The sequence below is a fragment of the Podarcis raffonei genome, chromosome 10 (assembly GCF_027172205.1).
Source record: "Podarcis raffonei isolate rPodRaf1 chromosome 10, rPodRaf1.pri, whole genome shotgun sequence".
NCBI classification, from domain to species: Eukaryota; Metazoa; Chordata; class Lepidosauria; order Squamata; family Lacertidae; genus Podarcis; species Podarcis raffonei.
The window spans coordinates 60,746,514-60,773,836 of record NC_070611.1 but is presented as its reverse complement, the minus strand read 5'-3'; the positions used below and the strand labels follow the sequence as shown (position 1 = coordinate 60,773,836).

The 27,323-nt window shown below is 45.7% G+C and overlaps 1 protein-coding gene across 2 annotated transcripts in view; it reads right to left on the bottom strand.

The window, feature by feature from the left end:
• PTPRO (protein tyrosine phosphatase receptor type O) overlaps positions 1-27,323 on the bottom strand; it is a 130,551-nt gene that overhangs the window by 69,481 nt on the left and 33,747 nt on the right. The gene's annotated exons all lie outside the window — the stretch shown is intronic.

Here is a 27,323-nt window from a genome sequence, read left to right as displayed (position 1 = left end):
TATACCCTCACTCCCCTTCATCCATGTGTAATCTCAATATTTTACGTCTTCCATCTTCTTGTGTTGTTATAATTTAATAATTATTCAATTGATTCTATTATTATTTCTTGCTTACCCCTGCACATTTTACACATTCACTATTAATATTTCATAGAACTGTAGAGTTGGAAGGGACCCTGAGGGTCATCTAGTCCAACCCCTTGCAATGCAGGAATCTCAACTAAAGCATCCATGACAGATGGCCATCCAACCTCTGCTTAAAAACCTCCAAGGAAGTAAAGTCCACCACCTTCTGAGAGAGTTCGTTCCACTAACAGCTCTTACCATCAGAAAGTTCTTCCTGATGTTTAGTTGTTAGTTTATTCATCCCATGTCCAGAACAGAAATCAATCCAGCTAATACAGTCAGTATTTGCTGTTGTTTTCAGTCCATAAAAGGTACATAGTTGACAATATTTTTTCCATTTCTATTGTGTTTCCTTTGCATTTAAAGGAATGCCCTTTGCGCTGAAATAAATGGTATGGAATAACATAATAATGTATGTATGTATGTATGTATGTATGTATGTAAGATTCTGCCACAGTAAATAGTGAGAGAGATAATGCTGTGTCTGTCAGAAGCTGACTGTAGTGAAAAAGAAAAACAGTGCTGCATGCAATAAACATGGGCTGGAATGGAATTCAAATGCCTTCTTACATCCCCATCAGAAGGCACCTTACAAATCATGAAACAATAAACACTGAAACATCAATTTCGTTTCAATTCCGGAACCATATTTTTTCATGTATTCCTTCACTCCATCCCACTCTCTAATTATTCTCTGATTTGAGTGGCCTCTAATAATTGCTGTCAATTTTGCCATTTCTACAAGTTTGTTTGCCACTGCTTCTAAGGATGTGGGGATCTCTGGACCAGCGGTAGACCATATGCCTGCACTGCCCAGGGTGGCGGGGCACGGAGGGTGCCCTCCCAGGCGCGGGATAGCTGCTCGGGTACACAGAGCAGCACACACGCCCTGCAGCCGGGAGCGGAGCGAGCTGCTGATGGCGGATATTCAGCACACTGCACGCCCGCAACTCCCAAGCCTCCCCCAGCTGTCAAAATGAAGGGGGAAGGGGGAATGCCACTGGCAAAGTGGCGCAGCTCCCCCCTTCCCCCAACAGCTTGGAGTAGGCTTGGGAGATGTGGGTGGCAGCGCACCAAATGTCTGTTACGATATTCCGTTCCACCTTAACAAATGTGCGGAGTTGTATGTCACATGTCTGTTTACCTTCCAGCACAGCTTGCTGGGAACTTCCATTGTGTGTATAGCTTTTGCTTATGCTGCTTGCTTGGACACGAAGGGGAGAAGACATGTTTTTCCCTTTGTCCTGATGCTAAATAAAATGCCTGTAAATACGCTTTACACAGCTTCTATCTGCCCTTCTGTTGCGATGAGTTGTTTTCTCTCTGCTGGCTTGCATGCTCAGCTTCTGAAGGTTTCTGAAGCTCCAGGCGCAGTTACATTCTGATCCAAGGACCGGATATCGCCCGGCTGCCGGCTGGGGGGCTGGAGCCAGCTGGGGGCCTGCCAATTGCCCCTGTTCAGTGGCGTAGCGTGGGGGTGCAGGGGGGGCCGGCCGCACCGGGCGCAACATCTGGGGGCGCGCGCTCGCCACCTCCAGAGTCGCCGAAGAGCCTCGGGCGCAGGCTGTAGCAGAGCCCCATGTCTCGCGGAACCGACGAGCTGTGCGCGCGTCCAGCAGGCAGCAGCTCTCAGCGCTCGCTGCGGTCCCCGCGCGTCAGGGCCGCGGAGGGCGCGCCAGGCAGCCCCTCCTCACAGACCCCCGCCTCCCCCGCTGCTGCTGCTGCAGCTGCTGGGCCTTGTTGCATTTTGCTCGCCTCTCTGCCCTCCTCCTCCTCCGAGCAAGCGGCGTCGTTTGGGCGGCAGCGCCAGCGGCAACTCGCCTCAGATCACCTGACACGGACCCGCCGCGGCTACCTTACCGTAAATACCCCAGCCCAGGCAGCAGCAAGAAGAAGCTGGCAGTGGCGGCAGGTTAGGGGTTAGTGGGCGCAAATTACTTGCCTTGCCCCGGGTTAGGGGGCGCAAATTACTTGCCTTGCCCCGGGTGCTGACAACCCACACTACGCCGCTGCCCCTGTTTCCTTGGACGCATCCCAACAATGTCACCCCATCAGCGAAGACATCCGGGGCAGCCTGCCCCCACCACACACCCTTCCTCCACCCCTGCTCTGGACATTGATTGTTTTTGTAGTGCTTCCGGTAACATGGCAACATGACTGTTCTGCATGCCAGCACTGCTAGCCCCCAGAGCAAGGCAGCAGTGGCCCTGAAATTGGCAATGAGTGGCATTCAATGCAGACAGAACCCCACAAATCACTGGCCCCTTGCCCTGGATCATCCTCCTGCTTCCTCGCCTCCTACGGCCACATATCCCCTCCCCTCCATCTCTGACATCACACCCTATATGTGGCATGATGACGACAGAAGGGATTTCAGCTTCAGGACCCTGTATCTATAGAAATTAAAGCTACAAGTGTGTTACAGGTGAACCCAAATGGCAATACCAATCTTCCTTCCCAGACACTAATATATAAAATAGTGCCATAAGTTTTCTCTACCACCATGGATTTTCCTCCCAGTTTTTAAAGTTTGATTCCAGCACAGGGGCATTGTTCCCACTGTGTGACTTCACTCCTTTTACAAATAGTGTGGCTCTAAGGGTTTTATTATTATTATTTTTAAAAAATTGGTTTTTCACCCATGTCTCCTTCATAAAGCTATAATTACACTGGGATTTGGGAGAAGTGGAGTGAATCCACAGAAAAATGAAGGAACCGAAACAGGGGGAATCCACTCATTCTTAGATACAAGGAAGCCCAAATCTTTCCTGCTCACCCAATTTATTTTCTATGAAGCTTCAATCCTTTTCATATTAGACAACTCTGTCACTCAAGTGTATAGAAGAAAATGGAACAGTTTAACCTTCTCTCTCTCTCTCTCTCTCTCTCTCTCTCTCTCCCTCTCTCCATCTGTCACACAGAAAATCAATTCTTTGGCTGATTTGGAAGGAAAATAAAACCCTCTTCCATTCATTAATTGCAAACTATCTGTCAGAAAGGAAACCGCCAAGTCTGCAGGAATTCCAAAATGCAGCGACTGTAATTATAATGAAAAAGGGACCACATTTAAAGTTCCACCATCACTCCCAGCCCTTTCCCTCCATTTAATTGGCATGGCGATGCTTAGATCTCTACCTCTTGGCTGCTCAAAAAGTCAGCACCAGGTGATATTTTCAGCTCCTCTGAATCACTTTGCCCTTTGATGGTCCATAGCAGAGCAACTTCAAACGCCTCAGCTCTGCAGCTCCTACAGCAGAAATGGCTTTGCTCTTGCAACATATCGAGTGAGGATGTTAGCTAGCCAGTTAGGTGTCCCTCCACAAGGAGTTCTGAAAATCTTTCAGCAGTGTGACTAATCCTCTATCACCACCCCCACCCCCGGAAATAAGTCAACAAATATCACAAAGGTTTGTCTATAATGCACCAAGTATTAGTCATTCACTGCCCCGCCACAAATAAAAGCTTCCCCTACCTGATTGGTTTCTCGGAGATCATTCTTACCAATCAGAAACCAGGTGCTCAGAAACCAGGTGCAAGCTCTATTTGTTACCCATTCATGAAAAATTTCTCATCAAACACAACTTCTCTTTTACCCTCTCTTGCATTCAAAGCAACAAAAGGCTGTTATGGGCAGCAATGAAAATAGTCCGCTAGGCCTCTGCCACTCACTAGCAATCCTTGATTTATTGTTATGACTTTGTGGGGTCCTGGGTCCAAATAAAATTGGAATTAATCAATGTTTGAAGAGTTAAGCTATGCCATACACTGGACCCCTGGATTAAGCCTATGTTAACAAGCCAAGCCAGCTTGGCGGTTGCTAGCTGAGTGGGGAACAAAGGCTGCTTACATCCCATCAAATGATGAGCCATCGGGATGTTCAATGGCAGACAGCAAAGGGGGTGGAGCCCCTCCTCCAGCTGTGTGTTAGTGGGCAGAGACAAATAAGGGTTTGGGATTTCAGTTTAGACAGTGCTTTTTCTGGGGGGTACGCAGGGGTACGTGTACCCCTAAACATTTTGTGAATACAGTGGTACCTCAGGTTACAGATGCTTCAGGTTACAGACGCTTCAGGTTACAGACTCCGCTAACCCAGAAATAGTACCTCGGGTTAAGAACTTTGCTTCAGGATGAGAACAGAAATTGTGCTGCGGTGGCACGGCGGCAGCGGGAGGCCCCATTAGCTAAAGTGGTGTCTCAGGTTAAGAACAGCTTCAGGTTAAGAATGGACCGCCAGAACGAATTAAGTTCTTAACCTGAGGTACCACTATATAACGGAAGAGGAAAAAAATTTAATTTTTAATTTTTTTTTAATAGTTTCTTCTCTAGCACATTACTATCCCCAATGGCAGCCTCATTTCCTTTCCCGGTGTTTCCTGAGTCTCAGATGGAAGCGAGCGTTTAATGTGTGAGGTAATACTCTACATGTTCTTTGTAGTTTTGTCCATTTACTGTATTCCCCCCCCCATTTGAATTATAAAATTTTGATTTTCTTGAGTCAAAATGAGAGTACCCCTAAACAATTTGTTTTAGGGGGGGGAAAGCACTGAGTTTGGACGATGTATGCTAGAGGGGAATATTTTCACTGGGTTCACATACAAGGAAGAGGAAGTGGGGTGAACACCACCACGTGGGCTGACTGTGACAAAGAGACAAAGAGCATGGCTGATTTCTCTGTTCTGAGACCCAAGCCTTCTGTGCCTATGGGAGAAGCAAGAGACCCTCTTGGAATATGAATGCTCTGAGCAGTCCCCATCATATTCTCAGGTTGCACATATGTGGAAACAAACCACATATCAAAGGAAAACCCAGGCTAAAGTGCGTCTGACATCCTTGTCATGTCACGCCGCTTGTGGAGATTGGGGTGGTGTGCAACAGCCAGAAGCAGTAATGGTTGTGAATACCAGTTGCTGGAAGCTACAGGAGGGGGGAGTGTTATTGAGCTTGGGTCCTGCTTGCAGCTTCCCATGGACATCTGGGTGGCTACTATGAAAGCAGGATGCTGGACTAGATGAAACATTAACCTGACCCAGCAGGGCTTTTCTTGTGGTTTAGGGGGGTTCAGATCCCCCACCCACTGACAATGAAGTAACATATGAGAGTAAAGTGCTATACCAGCTGCACTGGCTCCCGGTGGAGTACAGGATCAGGTTTAAGGTGCTGGTTTTAACCTTTAAAGCCCTATACGGCCTAGGACCCCTGTACCTAGGGGACCGCCTCTCCTGGTATGCCCCACAGAGAAACTTACGGTCTTCAAATAAAAACATCTTGAAGGTCCCAGGCCACAGAGAAGTTAGGTTGGCCTCAACTAGAGCCAGGGCTTTTTCGGCTGTGGCTCCGATCTGGTGGAACGCTCTGTCACTAGAGACTAGGGCCCTGCGGGACTTGACATCTTTCCGCAGGGCCTGCAAGACAGAGCTGTTCCACCAGGCCTTTGGCCAGGGCACAGCCTGACTCCCTCCCTCGGCAATCTTCGTGGAGCTCTGGCACAATGGTTGCCAGTGGCTTGATTTGAATCAATTTTATAATGAATGATTTTAGAGTGTTGTTTGTGCTGTACTTTTGTACTGTTTTATTGTTGTTAGCCGCCCTGAGCCCGGCTTCGGCTGGGGAGGGCGGGATATAAATAAAATTTATTATTATTATTATAAGAGAGTTGAGGAGGCACACAGATTTTATGGCACATTCTAGGTTTCCCCACTTATTTCCATGAAACTGAAGGTGTAAACCAGCTTTCCCCAGCCAAGTGCATCATCTCTGATGCTCCCCAGACTAACTTTCAGCCCATCCCCAGTCAGCATAGGTAAGAGTACGGGACGATGGGACTTGTAGTCCAAAACACCTTCTGGCCTTAACTCTGTTTGGAGGCTGGGCCTCAAATCTTTATGAGATGTATTTCTGCAGGGAGAGAAAGCAAACAGATAGTAGTAGTACATTGAGGGTCTTTGTCTGCTCCCAGCTTTTCTGAGGGCTTTGGTATGACTTGGGCTTGTCATGCTTGTAATAATAAACCGTGAAGGAGGCTAGATGCAATCATTTGGTTTAGGAGGCAGGTCTTGCCAAATTTCCCTGGAGGTGTGAAACAGCCTCTCCAGCTGTGACACTAGCAAATTAAATCCTGAAGGTAGCTGACCAGAAGTAATGAAATGTGTATTTGCCATACTGATGCTGTCAGTCCCAACTCACAGTGACTTCCCACTGCAATAAGTGGTGGCAAATTTGTCACTTCCAGTGGTGCTTCAGAGGTCAAATCCCTGCACAACCTTTCTCTGCAAACGTCGAGAACCTTGGGGGCAAACTGTCAGCAGTCATGCCTGCTCTACCATTCATTGGTCCTATCTACACATTTGTCCTGGCTCCCACCCAAAACACGCAGACAGAGACTCTTGTAAGTAAGAAAGAGATCTTATTCAGGCAAGTAATGGAATAGGCTCAGCAACAGGTACAGAGTTCAGGAGTCATGATTCCAGCACAGGAATGGGCAGGGCAAGAAGTTCAGAACTGAATAGAATGTCCCAACAAATTCCCCCTACCCCACCCAGCAACCTTTTAAAGCATGTGCTCTTTCAGGAAACCCAGACCAAACATTGTGGCCTAAATTTACAATTAATTCAATACAATAACTACGCTAGAGTAACTTGGAACACTGTCTTATACCAGGTCAGACTCTTCAGCTGCATTCAGACAGAACTTTATTCTATCTCCCCAACATTTCCTTACTTGATCGTTTTCGCATTCTACGTGATCTTTAAAGGGACGCGGGTGGCGCTGTGAGTTAAACCACAGAGCCTAGGACTTGCCGATCAGAAGGTTGGCGGTTTGAATCCCTGCGACGGGGTGAGCTCCCGTTGCTCGGTCCCAGCTCCTGCCAACCTAGCAGTTTGAAAGCACATCAAAGTGCAAGTAGATAAATAGGTACCGCTCCGGTGGGAAGGTAAACAGCGTTTCCGTGCGCTGCTCTGGTTCGCCAGAAGCGGCTTAGTCATGCTGGCCACATGACCCAAAGCTGTACACCGGCTCCCTCGGCCAGTAAAGCGAGATGAGCGCCACAATCCCAGAGTTGGCCACGACTGGACCTAATGGTCAGGGGTCCCTTTACCTTTACGGCTCTGTAGCTTTCTGTGGATTTTGCCAGCCCCCACACTCCCCAAATCAGCCAGGAGTTTCATTATAAGTTCAACACACATGCACCCACCCCTCCACCTGCAATAGTAGAGTAATAATGCTATCCTATTATACAGCACTGTTTTTTGTGATTACAAAGGTAATATTTGCAGACTGCTTTGGATGCTTGAAATGCATGTTCTACAGATGTGAACCATTTATTCAAGCAATTAAGACAAATCTATAAATCTGTACAGTCTCCTCAGCAAGGAATCTGCTCTGACATGAGACTAATCCATATGCACAAACTACCAGCTCCGTATGCATCCACCTACTCAGCTACTTAGGAAGCAATGACAATTAAACTTTAACTGTTCCCTAGTGAATAAGCACATGTAAATACACAAATGAGTGCAAGATGAATTATACGAAGCAATTAAAAAGCTCCTTCCCACGCAGGCCTTATTCAAAACCCAGGACGATATAAACAGGGAAGATAGATGACTTCATCTAATGGATCTCTTTACCAATGCCAGATTATTCCCAATAGTACAATTCTTGAGTGCAATTCTAGTCTAAATTGTGCACACATACACCCCTCTGACAGGTAGGTAGGTAGGTAGATGATTAGATTTTCTATGTTAGGAATGAACAGTAGTTGTTCAATATATGAGGTTTTAATCAATACCCAAACAAGTTTTTAGAGACTTCATTGATGAAAAACAATGATTGTGTTACAGTGGATGCTCGGGTTGCGAACGTGATCCGTGCGGGATGCACGTTCGCAACCCGCAGCGTTCGCAACCCACAGTGGTGTGTCTGTGCACGCACGGGTTGCGATTCTGCGCATGCGCGACCGCCGAAACCCAGAAGTAACCTGTTCCAGTACTTCCGGGTTTCAGTGGTCCGTAACCTGAAAAAACGCAACCTGAAGCGTCTATAACCCAAGGTATGACTGTACTGGGATTTTCTCCCTGCAACCACTCATGTTGTGAACTGTCTTTCATTCCCCCAACAGGCCACAATGGCCTGGCTTGGGTATTTCAGCACCATGGACAGGGGATAAGCACTAGAACTGGCTAATGAGAGCGGTCTTTATATAAGGGTGAAAGGAATGCTACATTACATGAGCACAGGAAACCGATAGTTGCAGTTACAACACAATTGTTCGCCAGCTGGGGAACGTGGATATTCCACACAGAGTCAGGGAAGCATAAATCTAAAACTTTGAATGCAATTATTGCATCATCCCCTGAGTTCCCTGCCAGTGCTTAATTGGTCCCTGTAGTATGAATCTCAATAGCTGACTCCCCTCATCCCACCTGCTGTTCTCTTTTGTGAGGAGAACAATTCCTCACCCAAACACTAATGATGCTGGAAGAACTGCATGCAGTCCTTGTTCTGCATTTGCTCCTTGTTCTGCATTTGGGGGAAGGGGTGCAGCTCAGAGGGTTGCATGCAGAAAGCTCCAGGTTCAACGCTTGGCATCTCCAGATAGGGTGGAGGAGCGACCCCCATCTGCAATCCTGGAGAGCCGCTGCCACTCAGTGTAGATCAGGCTTCCTCAACCTCAGCCCTCCAGATGTTCTTGGCCTACAACTCCCATAATCCCTAGCTAGCAGGACCAGTGGTCAGGGATGATGGGAACTGTAGTCTCAGAACATCTGGAGGGCTGAGGTTGAGGAAGCCTGGTGTAGATGATACTGAGCTAGATGGATCAATAATCTGGCTCGGTATCAGGTAGCTTCCCAAGTCCCTCTAACATACACTTTTTATGTTCATATGGGTGTAACATCAGGCCAATGATAGATAATCAATGACTGATTGACTAGATCCGACCCCTGGCCTGAACCAATTTTCTTTGGCTCTTAGAGATTCTACCAAATCTTAACCAAGAGGAATATGGGCATTTGCTCACATTTTCCTAGAAGAATATTGGATTCAAACACTGTAAGATGCAGAGGTGTTCCATCCATCACCCCATTTATTACTGAATGCATGTGCTCCACAGCAGGAGGCAGGACTTGCTGCAGTGGGCATTGAATGGTGCTGCAGGGTCATTGCATGTGTCAATATCAGGAGGAGAGGGGCAGAAGGGGAAGACTGCATGCCCACCTCCACCCTCCTTTTCCTGCTTCAGTTCCATCCCTGAGTTTCCACTTTTACAAACTGGGTTTTTCTCCTCTCCCCTTTTTTCTTTCGATTTATAATTCTGCATATTTCTGCATGCCTTGGGAGTCCTCCAAGAATATCTTATGTTTAGGTGGCCCCATCCAAAAGACACTTAACCACCCAAGTTCAAACTGAGTTTATGTATTACGTTCTCTCTCGCTCTTTAATGTGCCATTTTAAAAACAAAAAGTAGTAAGAATGAAGGGTAATGGGCAGCTGGAACCTTAAGAAAGATTAAAAACGGATCAATTCAGCAGGAAAAGCAAGAGATCTGTGCTGAGCTGCTGGGAAATGAACAAGCATGCAACTTCAGTGCAATTTAATGGTTCACAAAGCAGGAGCTGGAGCAGCTTGGCTTTGAAATTTGGAAAGGCCCTAGTGGCTCAGTGTTTGCCCTTTGCTTTTTCGGTGTGACCAGTGACCAGAAAGAGACAAGTCAGTTCATGCCCTCTTTTGGTGGCCACTTGACTTCCTGCTCACACAACAGGGGAGCATCTATGGATGTGATATGCCCACTTTGATCGTGTGCTTTGCCTGTGAAAGTCAAAAATTCAAGCTAAAGGCTTAGATACCTGTAGAGCAGAGACAGAAGGCAAGTTGCCCTCCAGATGCTGCTGAACTACAATGCTCATCATTCTCATCAGTCCAATGACTTCTGAAGGAAACTATGTTGGTAACCCCTGCCTGCTGTAAGAGACATACATTACTCCTGAAGATGGTGCAGTGGACAGAAAGCTCTGCATGTACAGTCAGACGTCTTCACTCCCTGGCCCCCAACTAGGCAAAAATAAACAAATGGATGCCACTGTGGTTGGAGTGTTGGACGTGGACCCAGGAGATCAGGGTTCAAATCCCCACTCAGCCATGAAGCACACTGGGTGATGTTGGGCCAGTCACTGCCTCTCAGACTCACCGGGTTGTTGTGGGGATTAAACAGGGAGGGGGAGAACCATGTACACCACCTTGATCTCCTTGGAGAAAAAAGTGGAATATAAATGCAATCTGTCCATCAATAAAATCACCTGGATGCAGGATTACTCAACCTGTTATCCACCCAGAACATAGTCCATCCATCATGATTCTATGATGTATAGTGGCCTGACCCAGCCTCCATAACACTCCACCTTCTGTTTGCTGCTTGTCTGGCTCTGGAAAAAAAATGGGTGGGGATCAAGTACCTAGCTAGTCACAATACATGGGGTGGGTCACAATATGTGCATGGTTGCCTCAATACACAGCATCAGACCTAATCCAACAGTGCATTCTTAAGCACATTTGCTTGTCACCTCTTCTCAGTTCTCCAAGTAGGAATCGCCAGCTGTTCGACTGAATGCACTGAGTGCATTCCTCATCTCACGGTCTATTTCTAACTTACTATATTTTGCATAATGTGTATTGACAAGCCAATCAATTATGTTGAAGCAGATGATATGTGATAAGTGCCAAGGGTGCAAGCTCTCAACCAGTAGGTTGGGGATCCAGGGACTTTGGGGACATGAATGACATGAACAATAAGCAGCCGCTATTGCGATATGAGATTGTGATTTTAGGAGAGGTGAAGGCGCCAGACTTTGTAGCGACTTGGGAGGTGTCTGTGATACACAGGAAGGACTTTCAACCCAATATAAATATATCAGCTGTTTTCCTCAGACTCTGGGACATGCCCCTCCCTGCAACTACAGTTTGCATTGCCAATAAATGTACTGTTTGCTGCAATGGGACACACTGTGTCAATGCAAAAATTGACCTGGATGAGACCTATAGCAAGGGCAAAGGGATAGCACTAGTCTACCCTCATACTAGGGTCCTAATTTGGATAGGTCAACTGTGTTATTTGTTAAAAACAAAACCCTGCACTTAAGAGCAGAGTACTGCAACTAACATCCTGTGTTAAATCCAATAGAGGGATTTATCACAACTCACTGCTTGAATCTTTAACTGGAGATGCTAGGTGTTCAAACCAGGATCCCCTGTGGGCAAATGATACAAATCACCACAAAGTTCCTGACCAGAAGTCCAGAGGTCCTCATGCTACCTGACAGAGAACTATGGCAAGAGCTAATGCTGCACTCCCATCTTCTGCTCATGAAGAAGACTCCCAGTAGACTCAGTCCCAGGCTGGGTACCAAATTCAAAAGAGGAGGCTTTCAGTCCAGGTTCCAGAGTACCTGATGCCCTTGCCCCATATAACACAATTGCATGCCAGGGAGACTAGAGGTCATTACCTAGCATCCATAAACAAGTCACAGCTTTCGCAGATAATTAATGAAAATACAACATTCAAGAAAAGAATGAAGTCTGTATAGGAACAGACTTTTAAACGTGCTAATTTCTGTAAGCTTTACATGCCCACTGGCAAGGACATAATTAACAGAACCAGGACAGAGAAAATACTTTATAATACTGAACTACCAATCCCAACCACTTCCCTGCTAGGTTAATTTTAAATTTGTATGTATTTATGTGCATATTTCTTTTCTGCCTCTTTGGGGGGTGGGAATATCTCACAAGGTGGCTTATAGATAATTGCCTCAAAAACAACAAAAAAATCAACCGTAAGATCCAAGCATTAGACATCATTAAAAATAACAACAATTTTTTTAAGGACAAGCAAAGTCAGCATATACAGAAATTAATCATAAAAGCCTTCTGGAATGAAAAAAATACCCAAAGCTGAAATGCACACAGCGAAGAGGGCATGACACAGATATCAAAGGGAGACCAGAGACTGAGATGGTGAATCTGTAAATTTGGGTAGATTCACAACATGTATAAAGGAGGGGTGGAAGAGAAAGTTGGTTCAATTTGCACTTTCAAGAGCAATATGCAAACTGAAATGCAGCTACCCTTCAGAAGTCACTGAATTCTCTAAATTTTCTGACACAGTTCTCCAACTAAAAAAAGGTGGGGACATGCATTATATTGGGGGAAAGTGTTACACTTTATTATTAAAAACAACATGCACACAATTCATTGTATTACGGGAAGGGGCTTGCAATAATGTATGCATTAGACAAAACTAAATTTTAAAGAAGTAATGTGTATTAAAACGCTGATGAATTTCCACGAAAAATTTAAAATAAATTGCAAAATGATGTGGAAAAGGAATTAGCTGAACTTAAAATTTGAAAAAAAAATGAGAAACAGAGAAATGAAAATTGGGAGAATTGTTTGTCTCTAGTTTGAAGGCAGTCCTTTCACAAGCAGGTTCCAGATTGATCAGCAAAGAGCTGTGCTGAATCTTTTGTTTTTCTCTATGCACTGGTCTGTCATCACACTGTAGTTCATGCGGTTGCTGACAGATGGTGCTAGCATCACAAAAGAATTACAACCATCTAGCGCTCCCTGAGAGCTGAAAAAGCCTGTGAGGAGGAGGTATCTAAAGCAGAGTGAAGGCAAAAATGGGAGGGGCAAGAGGGGCTCTGTGTGACTTTGGAAATGCTGTCATGAAAAGGGGGTTAGTAACGGCATTCAGTGGGGAGATCTCAGGGGTTATATGTGTCTGTGCGCAAGAGCAGTTTGCAAAAAAGGAGGAAGGCAAAGGTGGCATGGGGATGAAGGTGAAGGTGAAAACAAAGGGGACTGCAAAATAGGAGGGGTGGTGTTTTCAGAACTGGAAGATGAAAAGATGGCTGAGTCTGGCTGGGAGAGACCCCTGTCTGAAATCCTTGATAGTCAACACTGATCTAGATGGAACAATGATCCATAGTTTGGCTCACTATAAGGCAGCTTCCCAAGTTCCTGCGACATGACAGAGAGCTCTCCAAGGCACCTGTAATCATTATTGCAATCTCTGATTAAATGTATTTCTCCTGAATTAGACTCTGAATCAGCAACACCTGAAAAATTGCAGAGAGCACCATTCCTCTCTAACAGGCTGTTCCCGTTTCCAAATATTAATGGATTCATTTTTCTTGGTGTGAAGTGGGCCATCTACGCATCTCAAGTACCAGGTGGGAAGAATCCAACTGAAGGTCCAACTTGATGATGATGCATTCAGTTCATTCCGGGGGGTTGGGGCAACATCTGACTGTTGCTATGGCGACGCTGCTGAAAACATCCTCTTTGTTACAAGAGATGCCTGCTTGGTCTGTAACTCTGAGAAGTCAGCCTCTGTTTTGCGAGTCTCGGTGAAGGCGGGGGTTCTAGGGAAGCACCCTGTTTGAGGGTCCTCAAGCAAGACATAATCAGTGGGTGTTCTTAATTAGTGAGAGATAGGACTTATTAACGCTTCCATTTGTGCTGCAATTTGTGAGCACAGGTCTGTGATTTGTAGGCACAGGTCTGAGCAGGGTTTATTGTTTTAGTTTTGGTACCACTGCTTTCCCCGGGGAAATAATAATAATAATAATAATAATAATAATAATAATAATAACAACAACAACAACAATAATAATAATAACAATAATAATAACAACAACAACAACAACAACAATAATAATAATAATAATAATAATTTATTATTTGTACCCCGCCCATCTGGCTGGGTTTCCCCAGCCATTCTGGGCAGCTTCCAACAAAACACTAAAATACAGTAACCTATTAAACATTAAAAGCTTCCCTAAACAGGGCTGCCTTCAGATGTCTTCTAAAAGTTTGGTAGTTATTTTTCTCTTTGACATCTGGTGGGAGGGCGTTCCACAGGGCGGGTGCCACTACCGAGAAGGCCCTCTGCCTGGTTCCCTGTAACTTGGCTTCTCGCAATGAGGGAACCTCCAGAAGGCCCTCGGCGCTGCACCTCAGTGTCCGGGTAGAATGATGGAGGTGGAGACGCTCCTTCAGGTATACTGGACTGAGGCTGTTTAGGTTTTTAATTGAACTGTGCTCGGAAATGTACTGGGAGCCAGTGTAGGTCTTTCAAGACCGGTGTTATGTAGTCTCAGCGGCCGCTCCCAGTCACCAGTCTAGCTGTTTACTGCTAAATTGGGACAAATGTCAATCAGGTTTCCTGCAAATCATGGTACAAATGGTAGCATGGATGAGCCCATTGGAGAAGTTGGAGGTGCAGGGCTCCAAACAAACAGGGTGCTTCCCTACAGTTCCCCTGAACCTGCAGCTTCCTAGTGATGCTGAACTACAACTCTCAACATCCCTGACCACTAGCCATGTTGGCTGGGACTGACAGGAGTTGGGAGTCTAGCAACTGAGTGGCCACAGTTTCTTCACCCATGACCTAAGGGATCAAGAAGAGCTTCTCCCTGAAGTAGCTCATTTCTCTCTCTCCTGTAAAGGTAAAGGTAAAGGGACCCCTGACCGTTAGGTCCAGTTATGACTGACTCTGGGGTTGCGGCGCTCATCTCGCTTTATTGGCCGAGGGAGCCGGCGTACAGCATGTGGCCAACATGACTAAGCCACTTCTGGCGAACCAGAACAACGCACGGAAACACTGTTTACCTTCCCGCCAGAGTGCTACCTATTTATCTGCTTGCACTTTGACGTGCTTTTGAACTGCCAGGTTGGCAGGAGCAGGGACCGAGGAACGGGAGCTCACCCCGTCACGGGGATTCGAACTGCCGACCTTCTGATCAGCAAGTCCTAGGCTCTGTGGTTTAACCCACAGTGCCACCCGCGTCCCTTAGCTCTCTCTCCTGTAGTTATCTGAAAACAATGCTCCATGGTGCCATTCCTAGGTGACTTAAAAGGTAAAGGTAAAGGTATCCCTGCCCGTACAGGCCAGTCTTGACAGACTCTGGGGTTGTGCGCCCATCTCACTCAAGAGGCCGGGGGCCAGCGCTGTCCGCAGACACTTCCGGGTCACGTGGCCAGCGTGACATCGCTGCTCTGGTGAGCCAGAGCCGCACACGGAAACGCTGTTTACCTTCCCGCTGGTAAGCGGTCCCTATTTATCTACTTGCACCCGGGGGTGCTTTCGAACTGCTAGGTTGGCAGGCGCTGGGACCGAGCAGCGGGAGCGCACCCCGCCACGGGGATTCAAACCGCCCACCTTTCGATCGGCAAGCCCTAGGTGCTGAGGCTTTTACCCACAGTGCCACCCGCGTCCCTAGGTGACTTAAGGGGGTGTGAACTGCAGCTACATGAGCAATCCTTGCCACCCCATCACTAATCAGTTCCCAGCCACGCGTTTTCAATTCATTTAAAAATTGCAAACCACCTTTCTATATCCCTGGTCTCAAGACAAAGATGACAAAATATACAACAAAAACCACAGTGCCACCGTTGGAAGCTGCCTTAGACTGAGTGAGATAATTGGTCAGTCTAGCCCAGTTCTCCAGGGTTTGAGGCAGGAGACATTTCCAGCCTTAGCCGGCATCATCTATATCTAAAGCAAATGCTCCATCAGTGAGTGATGGCCTTTCTTCCTATTGCAACCCAAAATATAACTTGAAAATTAGTCAGCAAAATGAAAGAATTCATTTTGCATATCATGTGGCAATATCGGCTAAATTATCAGCAAACAATAAAGCAACCTTCCGACCCAATTACAGCAAATGAATAATCACCAACAACCAAGACAACAGCTGCAAAAGACAAAATAAATAAATAAAAAATGCAAGGAAAAGAAACATCTGAGAAGTTAAGTCACATCTCTCCATCCCTATCCTGTGATACCAGCCCACTCACAGTGGGATAACCATGGCACTCAAACCATCCCCACCCATTCCATAGAGTCAGGGTCAGTACCATTTCTAGTTGCCACTGCAGAGCTTGGTGCAATAGCATCATCTTCCTCAGCAGTTCTTAATTACTGTGTGTGAATGGCAGGATAAAGACAGCTTCAGGCAACCAGTGGTTTTCACTTCTAATGCACACGCACTTCTTCCGCTGAGTTGGGTTACCCCTGCCCTCCACAAATTGCAGAAATGTCTCCAGCCATTTCGGCACCTGTAGTCAAATAGGGAACATTTGGGTTCATGCCTAATCTGAACACAAACATCCTACCTCAAGATGCTTCACAGAGCCTCCTGTGATTCATAGAAATGTAGAGTTGGAAGGGACCATGAAGGTCATCCGGTCTACACCCCTGCAGGAATATGCAGTTGTCCCATACAAGGATTGAACCTGCAACCTTTGTGTTATCAGCACCACGCTCTAATCAACTGAGCTATCCAGGTTGCTTTATGCCAGTCTTTCCCAACCTGCTGATCTCTAGCTGATTTGGACTACAACCCCCATCACCCCCAGCCTGATGGGAGTTGTAGTTTAACCCAGCTGGAGGGTACCGTGTTGGGAAGGTTGCTGGACACGGTCGCACTTCCCTGCCAGTCCATTTAAAAAAATAACATTGATTCGCAGGAGTGTTCTAAGAAAAGCCTCTAGTAATGTAAGTGCTTTTTCTTGAAATCTTACCAGAATTATAGCCAGCCTGAATTGCTCCCTTGCTGAGAATGCGTACTTATAATTAACGAAGGGGCTTGGCTTATAAGAACTGATGGCAGAGCACTTGTTGACACACCACTCATTGGGGAAGATGGCAAAATATGGACTTTGCTCGTTCTGACTTGACAAAGAGATTTGGAGGGTGGTTCAGGATTTGAGCTACAGCACCAGTGACAGAGCCAAGGGTGACCTGTGGCTTAATGCAGCAACTGAAAAGTAGCATTGGGTTGTGGCTGATGGACATGATGCATTAGCCTCATTGGGGTGTTATGTCAGTACATAGAGCTAGGGAAGGGAAACTCAGACACAGGCCCTCTCTACCTAGCATAAGAACATTGTAAGAGCCTGCTGGACCAGTTCAATGGTCTATCTAGTCTAGTATCCTGTTCTCACATGAGGGGAATGTGAGGCTTGGGTACCGCACCCTGATGAAAAACAAAATTGCAGGGGACAAATACACTAGCTCTGCCTCCAGCAACACTATCATGGACCGTCTGACTTGAAGAGGTGCATTTGCTGCTCTGCCTCAGACATTAAGATGTTTTGGTCTAGCGCTGAAAGAAACCATTCTCGCTCTGAACTATCCAAGTCATGCTCAAGAATGGCATCTCTACCTCCACAACCTCAGACTTGAGGCAATTTCCTCCTGTAAGAAAGATACCAATTTTTTGAGAGTACAAAGGAGGAAGGGAGAGAGAGAGAGAGAAAAAAAAGGGGGGGGACAGGAAAAAAATCAATCCTTTAATCCAGTTACTCTCTGTGAGAAAAGTATCATAATCTGTTACATTTGTCAGAATCTCCTTGGATCAGCGGCAGTGCCTTTGATTTTTGACTGTCTTTGGCACTAGATAGAGGAATCATAGAATCATAGAATCATAGAGTTGGAAGAGACCACAAGGGCCATCGAGTCCAACCCCCTGCCAAGCAGGAAACACCATCAGAGCACTCCTGACATATGGTTGTCAAGCCTCTGCTTAAAGACCTCCAAAGAAGGAGACTCCACCACACTCCTTGGCAGCATATTCCACTGTCGAACAGCTCTTACTGTCAGGAAGTTCTTCCTAATGTTTAGGTGGAATCTTCTTTCTTGTAGTTTGGATCCATTGCTCCGTGTCCACTTCTCTGGAGCAGCAGAAAACAACCTTGAGAAAGTGGGATTGGTTTGAAATCAATGTTCAGCCTGAACAGACGTTTACTTCAGAGATCTACCACTGTGGGCACTGCAGACCCAAGACATTTTCGCACCCTGCTTAAATGTTTTGTTGCACCACTGAGCCACCAATTCCTGCCTTAATCCATTTGCAACAACACCTGAGGGGCTGACTGAGATGGATTGCTTCCTCCTGCCAAAAAGCAGGCCTGGTGAACAGTGTGAGATGTCTTGAAAGACCACAGCCGGCCCTACTGTTAGGCAGAATGCCTCAGGCAGCACATGCCAAGGGGCAGGGAGATACGTGAAGTTATTGGAGGACAGAATAATTTCCGCCCCGGTAACCAACTAGCCTACTGCCCTCCAATGGAGTGCAGAATGCTGTTCTGCTGCTACACTGAAGTAAGGTCCAGCTCCCCAGGTCAGAATGGGAGAGAAGGCATCTTGCCCTTCACCAGAGGTGACTGTATCAACTGCCCTGGTCTTAATGGGATGGTGCCACCTTGTCCTCTGCTTACCTTGGGCTTTACCTTTGTAAAAAAATATGGATGAGTGCAAATTTGTGATGCAGCAGCTGGAAAAGTGAACATAACAACTCAAGGGGGAAAAGCCACGTTTGGTAACTAGATAATTGGCCTGGGTGGCATCAAGAACCCACTGTCCAACCAACAATGAGAGCAATGCCCTTCACCGAGATGAAAATGGGGTGAGGGGCATGATGGAGCATGTGCAAAGTGCCCATTCAGTGTGCCAGCGGAATGTGCCAATGGAACAGAAAAATACCAGACAGTTCTAAGTAGGGTAAGGTAAAGGTAAAGGGACCCCTGACCATTAGGTCCAGTCGTGACCGACTCTGGGGTTGCGGTGCTCATCTTGCTTTATTGGCCGAGGGAGCTGGCGTACAGCTTCTGGGTCATGTGGCCAGCATGACTAAGCTGCTTCTAGCGAACCAGAACAGTGCACGGAAACGCCATTTACCTTCCCACCAGAGCGGTACCTATTTATCTACTTGCACTTTGATGTGCTTTCGAACTGCTAGGTTGGCAGGAACAGGGACTGAGGAACAGGAACTCACCCCGTCGCAGGTGGCTTCCAGCAGAATATTAAAATACAATGATTCATCCAATATTAAAAGCTTGCCTAAACAGGGCTGCCTTCAGACACCTTCTAAAAGTCCGATAGTTGTTTATTTCTTTGACATCTGATGAGAAGGCGGGTGCCACTATGAGCCAGAGATTCACATACCTCCTTTAGCTGCTGCTGCTACTACTGTAAGTGCAGCAGAGCACTTTAAAGTTGCAATTTAAGGAGGTTCTTGTTTGTTTCAGGGAGGTATTCATTCAAATTAAGAGCAGCTGGACTTCCGAAGATCTGGATACATTTGGGATGCTAACAACCAACAGGCACTAAAAGACGCACAGCCCGCCTGCCAGTCACAGGCACCAATGTTGCATTTCCCATCTGCATCTGAAGAGAACTCAGAGGCCTGGATGCACATAGACTCAGATGCAGCTCCTGAAATCCTCCTGTGCTAACCTGTTTACCCTTCAGTTGCTTCACTGGCTTTTCACTTAGATAAGCTACTGATTTTAGCATTACAAGTGGGTCCCGCAACAAAATATTGCATTGGATTCCTCATTTTCCCAATCTTTATCTCCACATCTGTTTGTGATTTTTCTTTCTAAGCCCTCGTGAAGATTCAGCAACATTTTAGCATGCACTTCTTCTAATTCTAATGCACTTTTGCCTAATGCGCACATTTTTGCAAGAAATTTCTCCTAATACAATGCACCTTTGATACTATCGTCATCAATGTGTGCAATTTTATGCAGATTTTACCTGATTAAATGTAGTTCTATACTGTGGTACCTCGGGTTACATACACTTCAGGTTACATACGCTTCAGGTTACAGACTCCACTAACCCAGAAATATTACCTTGGGTTAAGAACTTTGCTTCAGGATGAGAACAGAAATCTTGCAGCAGCAGAGCAGCGGCAGCGGGAGGCCCCATTAGCTGAAGTGGTGCTTCAGGTTAAGAACAGTTTCAGGTTAAGAACAAACCTCCAGAACGAATTAAGTTCTTAACCCGAGGTACCACTGTACCTGCTACTTGGCTGGAGAACAGCAGCGCAGAATTCGGGGAAGTGTGACTTTCAAAGGACAGTGGCTTTTCAGTTCGCCTATTATTTTCTGTTCTTATTTGAAGGTGAGATTACTTACTTTGCATTGTTGAATAATTTCTTCCCCATCCCTAGCCTCCAGTCAGCAATGCACTCCTCTAGAACATGCCGTTCCATTCATTCCCATCTTTTTTATCCGCTATGTAGCTCAACTTTCCTCAGCTAGGAGCAAGCATGCTCAGTCCTCATTGGATCATATTTGTTTTATATTTTGCTGCCTAATATTTTATTGTCGTACAGTTTTTGTACTTCTGCAAACTGCAAGGTTCCCCCAAGCAGGTGGATATCTTCTTGTGCCTCGAGGGGGCCTGTTTTGGCTACGTCATCACTAACACCACCTGAGTTCGCTGTTAGCGGGAGCGATTATTTCCACATAATTCTGCATAATCCTCTATGATTATTCACTTATGCTGGAGGCACCTCTTATATAGCCCTTTTGATGCTTTCTGACCTTCCTCTTTCAACTAGCCTCCCCCCCCCTTTTTTTTACTTGAGATCATTCACAGTCTGCTTCTATTGTTTTATCCCTTGCGTAGGTTCGCTGCCCTGGGCTCCTTTTTGGGGGAAGTGGGTATAGAAAAGTAATAAATAAATATATGACATTGGCCTGGAAAAAGCTTCCCTCTCGCAGTTTTAAATAACTAGACAACATTCACCAAGGATTCAGAGAACAGGCATTGAAATTCACAGAAAATCATGGGGAGCAAATTCATTTCAGCTCCGTTGCACCAGATGACACCCATGTGTGTTTTGCATATTTGTGGCTGAGAGATATGGCACTTCTTCTTTGGCTATTAGAGTTAGCATTAGGACAGGTAGAGTAACACACTCTCTGAAGAGTTGCCTTGTCAGCCTATAGCAATTAACATTCGTCTGGTGCCCATGAGAGGATATGTCCATTGTGTCAACATTGCCCTTTTAAAAGGAAGCTTTTAACTATAGACACATTTTAAATTAGCGGGTGCCCCGGAGGGTATCCATTATCCTTCAAAATGTATTACACTTCCAAATACAATCCATTTTATAAATGAGGTTCAGGCTGGAAGTAGCTGTTTACTCTCTCCAAGACATCAATTTAGAAAGCTGGTATTTCCTCATTACCCCAAATATAAGATAATTGTCTGTGTAATTCCTTCAGCAAGTTAATTGCGCACAGGCCCTCTTTTCGTTACGAAAATTAACTGTCAGCTTTGCATAATTTTTTACAGCACAGCGTCTCTCATATATGCAACTATACAGGGCTTGATCCGCCACCCATCTTCACCCCTTACATAGAAGAAGAAATCATATGGAACCATAAAGCCGCAAGCAAATTACCATAATGTTTTGGGGGTGCAACTGCACCTTGCTTTGGATGTGAGGGGAGACATGGAATACACCAGTGTTAGTCTAAAAATTAATATACAATCGTCCCTCGGAAGTCACGCGCCTTGCGAGTCGAATGTTTTAGCTCCCAAACACCGTAAACCCGGAAGTGAGTGTTCCAGTTTGCGAACGTTCTTTGGAATCTGGATGTCTGATATGGGTTCCGCAGCTTCCAATTGGCTGCAGGAGTTTTAAATATATAGTGTGTATGGGCCTAAGCATCACCTAGAAAAATCTGTACATTGTTTAACACTTTAAAGTTTGCAGGGAGTTGGACTGAATAACTCTTGGGGTCCCTTCCAACTTTATAATTTTATGATTCTAAGTATTGTGACTTTACCTGTGACATTTAAGCACCTATGCTAAACTACAGCTACAAGACAGAATGCTATTGCAACTCCCTTTTGGGTATTCTGGTTTCTTGCTTCTCTTCTACAGCCCCAGAATCAATTCTGCTCTTGATAAACCATGTATTTATTTGGCCAAGGAACTCACAAGTCTGGCCAAATGACAAAACCCCTTGTTACTCGCTCAGATCAAATTGCTTTTAATACAGAAGGTAGCTGTAGCTTGGCAAGGCAGCTGAATTCAATAAGAAACATATGCACAGGCCAGTATCAGCCAAACTCTTGATTCCAGGCTTTGCTGAAAATTCCCACAAAATATAAAAATTCAGTCCTACTGTGCACTGGGAGCAGAAATGTAGTCAGGGGTCTTGTCTAGCTGGTGAGTCTGCAAATAATGAGAATTGTGAGGTAATATTGAGCTCTCCTGGTCCAGATTAGGTCAAATCCCAGTTCTATTTATGACTACATCTAGCAAATCAGAATTACTCTTGTTTCTCTCTGCTATATCAACAGTGAGCAGTCGGACAGCAGTCTGACCAGGCATACGGATCAATGGGTCTCCACCTTGTGCATGACAGTGGGATGTATTCTAACTCTTTCTAAATTTGCATCTATGCCTTTAAATTAATATATGGAAAATAATATGGTGCGTTGTAAGGGTGGTGCATTGTAAGGGTCCACCCCCTATTTATGTATGCGACCACGGCTGCACGGATGTTATTGGCCCAGAGATGGAAAGAAGATAAAGTCCCGACCAGAGAAGAAGATCAAGTTGATGGACTATGCCAAAATGGATAAAATGACCGGAACAATCAGAAACCAGGAAGACCAAAATTTTAATAAGGAATGGGGAAAATTTATAACTTATCTTAAAGACCATTGCAAACAGTTAAAATCATTAGTAGGATTGGAATATCACTTGTAGTTTAATGGTGAATTTTGGATACAATGGGGAGATAGAAGATTTGGAATATTATAAAAGATGCAGGAGGAAATGATTAACAATAGGACCCAAGAGATTCCTTGGAATCTTGTTTTTATGTTGTATGTTGGCCATGTGACTGTAAATTTTTAATCTGAAAAACCAGAGAGAGAGAGAGAGAGGTCCACCCTATTCAGCTGTGATAGGGGATGTGGCTAATATGTATGTGACTTTTTTGGGCACTGAAGTCAACCATCTAATTTTGCATGGCAATGGATTGCTCTGTGTCTCATGGCTGCACAATGCCTTGAACATCAGAACTGATAGCAAGGCAAGACCTGGTTTCTTCTGAGAATCATGATAACAGTTAATCATTTTTACTTATTTATTATTTGCTGACATAGCACTAAGGGGAAAACCGGGGAGGGGGAATCATTCATTTTGAGCAAACACCACTGGCCTGGCTCTGATGTGTTGCTTTGCAAATACATGCATTCCAGCCGCCGCCAGATGTAATAGGGAGAAATGGAAATAACAGCGTTTAGATCTTTGGTGACCTACTTACGGCATTAAAGGCACAAGGCGGGGGGTGACATGAAAGGGAGAGGATCTAGGCTACAGCTTAATATGGACAGACAAGCATCAGTATTTCAGACCACAGAAGCAGGAAGATATTATTCCACCTTCTACTGAAAAGACAACTGACCAAAATCAGTACCGGAGAGATGTTGATGCTTTGCCAAAAATAAGAGGCACAGATTTACATAAACATTTGCATATGCTGATTTATATGTACAGATGCAAATTTAGAAATAATTATTACTGCTTGAATAGAAATACATTCACCATGGGTGCGAAGACTGTGCTTACAAAACCTGTGTGCCTGCTGCGTCTGCTGTCCAAGGGTGAATTGGTGATGGGCAACTTCAAGTTCCCTTCTGCTCTCCTTTCTTAGGGTTCTTTGACTAGGCAACTCTTCCAACAGAGGAGGCCTTCAAACAGAGGACCATCCTCTGACAGCCCTCAAAAAGAGGACGACTTCCTCTGCAAGGTAGGATGCACAACAACCTTGTTCTCTGCAACTGTACTACTACTGAACTGTTTCTTTCTGGTGTCCGTCAGGCCCAGGCTGAAGCTATGGGCATCCACACTGGAATCTAGATTTGGTCAGGGTGCTTTCAGCCTAAGCTGGAAGGCCTACATAAAAACCTAAGAGCAGCTCTGCTGGATCAGGTCAATGCAGTCCAGCATCCTGCTTTCAAAGTGGCCAACCAGATGCCTGTACAAAACCCACAAACGCACTTGAGGGCAACCACTCTCTCTCTACTGGGGATTCCTGCCAACTGGTATTCAGAAGCACACTGCCGCTGACAGTGGAGATAGAGCGTTGATCACCTTATCTTCCATGAATTTGTCCAATCCTCTTTTAAAACCATGCAAACTGTTGGCCATCAGCGCCTCTTGTGAATTCTGTAGTTTATGTGTGATACAAGCAGCAACCCTTGTTGCCAGGCTAAGACTCATATAGACTGGTGACTGAGAGCGGCTGCCGGGACCATATAACACTGGTCCTAAAGGATCTTCACTGGCTCCCAGTACATTTCCAAGCACAATTCAAAGTGTTGGTTCTGACCTTTAAAGCCCAAAATGTCCCAGTAAACCTGAAGGAGCTTCTCCACCCCCATCGTTCAGCCTGGACACTGAGGACCAGTGGCAAGGGCCTTCTGGCGGTTCCCTTCCTGAGAGAAGTGAGCTAACAGGGAACCAAGCAGAGGGCCTTCTTGGTAGTGGCATCCTCCCCGTGGAACGCCCTCCCATTAGATGTCAAGGAGATAAAGAACTACACAACTTTTAGAAGATATCTCTATCAGGAAGTTTTTAATGTTTGTTTTTTTAAACCAGCAGGGCTTTTCTTCTGTCTGAACCTTCACTAAGTAAAGTGTTGTGAGGGAAGAGAAGGAGGAAGAACAAAGGCTGAGTGCTGCCTATGATGTCATCAGAAGACCATTGGGGCCTAGGCATCTCTTCAGATTGGAACTAACCATTAGCAATTGATTAATCTTGGGTTCCTTCCCATTAGATTTCCCTTTAATTCATCTGCTTGGGTTTTTAAAAAAGAAAAAGAGGCCAATTTCAGTCTGCCCTTCCATGACTTTACATCTGCTGCATTTAATAATACCTCCTCAATTCCCCCAGATAGTTCAGAAGATTGAACTTCAATATCATCAGAAGCAAGAGGGGCATAGTCAGAACCTCTAGCATGTTAGAACCATTTCCAGGCGATGCACAGATTGAATCCTAGAGAATAGGGATGGAAGAGTTAAGAGTGACACACAGCCCCTCAGTTTAGATTCTCGGGTGAAAGGTACCACACACGGGCAAAACATGGCTGAAACAGAAGAAGCAGCTCTAACTCAATCTCTGTGGTGCACTGCCTCATTTGCACACCATTAGTAGCCAATCAGAAGGTTGGCGGTTCGAATCCCTGCAGCAGGTGAGCTCCCATTGTTCGGTCCCAGCTCCTGCCCACCTAGCAGTTCGAAAGCACGTCAAACTGCAAGTAGATAAATAGGTACCACTCTGGTGGGAAGGTGAACGGCATTTCCGTGGGCTGCTCAGGTTTGCCAGAAGTAGCTTAGTCATGCTGGCCACATGACCTGGAAGCTCTATGCCAGCTCCCTCGGCCAGTAAAGTGAGATGAGTGCCACAACCCCAGAGTCATCCGTGACTGGACCTAACGGTCAGGGGTCCCTTTACCTTTTAGTAGCCCACATACATGGCTGGGGTCCCACTTTTGTGCAGTGACTCCTGCTTTTCTTATCTCTGCAGTCCCAATAAGTTGCTTAATTTCAAAAGAAGTTGTTCTCTTGGTCCTGGGGATCCCCTAAGGAGGCTAGGACAGAAACTAATAAGATGAAGAAAGACTGAAAATCACTGTTCCTGGGCATATTTATCTTTTCTAAAAAAACAAAAACAAAAAATGCCTACAACATATTAGTTGGTACACTTGTTTTCAACAGCAAAACCCTAAGCACGTAGTCATACACATGAGAAACATGAAAGACACATGGCCAAATGATGTCCCAGGCAAGGAGCATCTTGGGCATGCACCTCCTTTTGCTCATTTTTAAAAATGGCTTTTGTCGCCCATTTCATGACTTTGATGGATTATTTGCCTGCATGATTTATCCCTGTCGTATAAGATGATAAATGGGTGCAATGGAATCTGAATCTGTATGAATCCCTCCTATGCTATATTAATTCACCCCCTTTGTTTCAGCCGCTGAGGTTATAGTTGTATAGATAGCCTGTGATGAGCGCCCTCCAAGCCCAGTACACTACATGAGTTGCCAACCCAGGCCAGACATACATTGGAGAAGAACAGGCTAAGGAATAAACCCTACACAAATCCAGAGTGGGGTCTCCAAGATGGTTGACGGTGCCTTGTACGCCTCCTTCCAACAACTCCTGCAGGCAGGCTGGTGCCAAATGTCTTGCTCTGCTTTCCTTTGGACCACATCAGTAAGGCCAAGAGGGGAGGTCTTGGCATCTGGGAAGCCCAGGACCTCCAAACACACTGCTCAGGCCTATGCCTCGGAGAGGTCACTCTGGAGCTGCTAGTGCACTGGTTTGACTTCACCCCCAGAGGCGCACTCCATTGTCTCTTGAGACAGATGGATGCCAACAACAATTGAGTTCAACGAGACTTTAAGTCAGGGGTCAGCAAGGTTTATCTCACCTGGGCCAGTTCACTCCAGCAGAGATCCCTCCATCGGCTGGATTGTATGCACTATTTCCGGCATCTGCACAGACACAATTTCTGGCACAATGGAAGCGAGTCCCCACGCTGTGCTGCACCGGTTTAGCGCAGTGCGTGGGGACTCGCCAAGTGGGCGGCTCGGTTCAGGGGCAGCTCAGGGGCCGGTTAAACGACCCCTGTGGGCCGCTTGTGGCCCATGGACCTGAGGTTGCCTACCTCTGCTTTAAGTCATGGGGTAGTTCTAGGGGTCGCCAGATGTTGTTGGACTATAATCCTCTGACCATTGGCCATGCTGCATGGAGATGATGGGAAATGAGTCCAAGATATGAACGACAGTACACTAACCACCCCGCTCTCCTAAGTGTGCTTAAGACTGTAGGCAAAGAAGCAGTCAAACAGCGAAGGCTCTTTCTTTGTGTACCGGTTGAATTATTTAAGCTATCCTTCTCCTCAGAAAAGGTTTTAAGCCCGTGCTTCATCTCTGGTGTGTTTGCTTCAGACATCAAGAGGATGTCGACCAGGTTCTTTGAAGTCACCTGCATTATTTATTTCTACTTACCATAAGAAGTCTGATAGGCATGCTGTTTCAGTAATTAAATGTCAACAATTCATGTTGCTATCTAAACCCTGAAAGTGCTTAATCAATAATAATGTACTTCCACGTCTTTCAATCAGGGGCCTTGAAAAGATCAACACCCTTCCATTGCATCATCTAAAGACTTATCAGTCACAATCCCCAGCCAGCAGCTCTCTGGAGAGAAGCGCCCCCGCCATGCTGCTTTGACTCAAGTATTTCAGTTGAGTCAATCCAGCAAAGGTTACTCCAGATTATTTATACTACTCTGTAATCAAAAGCAAAG